The following is a 1,725-nucleotide window of genomic DNA, read 5'->3' as shown; positions in this document are numbered from 1 at the left end:
AAGAGTTCATTCTAGTTTCTCCTTTCTATATTTCTACCTCCTGTTTCCAAGATTAATATACCGGGTTCCCATTTTACTTAATACATTTTCTTTTATTTTTACTTTATTTTATGTTTTTAAATTTTTTATTTTAACTCAGTTGACATATAGTAGTACATTATTAGTTTTAGGGGTGGAATTTAGTGATTCATCAGTTGCATATAAAATCCAGTGCTCATTACACCAAGTGTCATCCTTAATGCCCAACACCCAGTTACCCCATCCCCCACCTATCTCCCCTCCAACAACTTTCAAGTTTGTTTCTTAAAGTTCAATATCTCTTATGGTTTGTCTCCTCTGTCTTCACCTTATTGTATTTTTCCTTGCTCTTCCCCTATGTTCATCTGTTTTGTTTCTTAAATTCCATATGTGAATGAAATCATATGGTATTTGTCTTTCTCTGACTTATTTCACTTAGCATAATACCCTTTAGTTCCATTTGCATCATTGCAAATGGCAAGATTTCATTCTTTTTGATGGCTGAGTATTATTGCACTGTGTGTGTGTGTGTGTGTATACCATATCTTCTTTATCCATTCATCTGTCAATGGACATCTGGCTCTTTCCATACTTTGGCTATTGTGGACATTGCTGTTGTAAACATTGGGGTCCATGGGTCTCTTCAAATCACTAGGTTTGTATCCTTTGGGTAAATATCTACTAGTGCAATTCCTGGGTTTTAGAGTAGCTCTATTTTCAACTTTTTGAAGAAACTCCATACTGTTTTCCAGAGTGGCTGTACCAGTTTGCATTCCCACCAATAGTGTAAGAGGGTTCCCTTCTCTCCACATCCTCACCAACATCTGTTTTTTCCTGACTTGTTAATTTTAGCCATAACTGGTGTGAGGTGGTATCTCATTGTGGCTTTCATTTGTATTTCTCTGATGCTGAGGGATGTTGAGCACTTTTTCATGCATCTGGTAGCCATTTGTATGTCTTCCTTGGAGAAATGTCTATTCATGTCTTCTGCCATTTCTTGACTGGATTTTTTGCTTTTGAGTGTTGGGTTTGATAAATTCTCTATATATTTTTGGATACTAGTCCTTTATCTGATATGTCATTTGCAAATATCTTCTCCCATTCCATAGGTTGTTTTTTAGGGATTTTTAAAAAATATTTTATTTATTTATTTGAGGGAGAGAGAGCACAAGCATCAGTGGGGAAGGGCAGAGGGAGAGGGAGAAGCAGACTCCCCACTGAGTAGGGAGTCCAATATGGGCTCGATCCCAGGACCCCAAGATCACCACCTGAGCTGAAGACAGACACTTCACTGACTTAACTGACTGAGCCACCCAGGTGCCCCTGCCTTTTAGTTTTGTTGATTGTTTCCTTTGCTGTGCAATAGCTTTTTAGCCTGATGAAGTTCCAATAGTTCATTTTTGCTTTTGTTTCCCTTGCCTCTGGAACACATCTAGCAAGAAGTTACTGCAGCCAAGGTCGAAGAGGTTGTTGCCTGTGTTCTCCTCTAGGATTTTGATAGATCCCTGTCTCACATTGAAGTCTTCCATCCATTTTGAGTTTATTTTTGTGTGTGGTGTAAGGAAATGGTCCAGTTTCATTCTTCTGCATGGAGCTGTCCAATTTTCCCAACACCATTTGTTAAAGAGGCTGTCTTTTTTCCATCGGATATTCTTTCCTGCTTTGTTGAGAATCCATTTCTGGGTTCTCTATTCTGTTTCTTTGATC

The sequence above is a fragment of the Mustela erminea genome, chromosome 1 (genome assembly GCF_009829155.1).
Source record: "Mustela erminea isolate mMusErm1 chromosome 1, mMusErm1.Pri, whole genome shotgun sequence".
In the NCBI taxonomy this organism is placed as follows: domain Eukaryota; kingdom Metazoa; phylum Chordata; class Mammalia; order Carnivora; family Mustelidae; genus Mustela; species Mustela erminea.
This window is presented reverse-complemented; position numbering follows the sequence as displayed.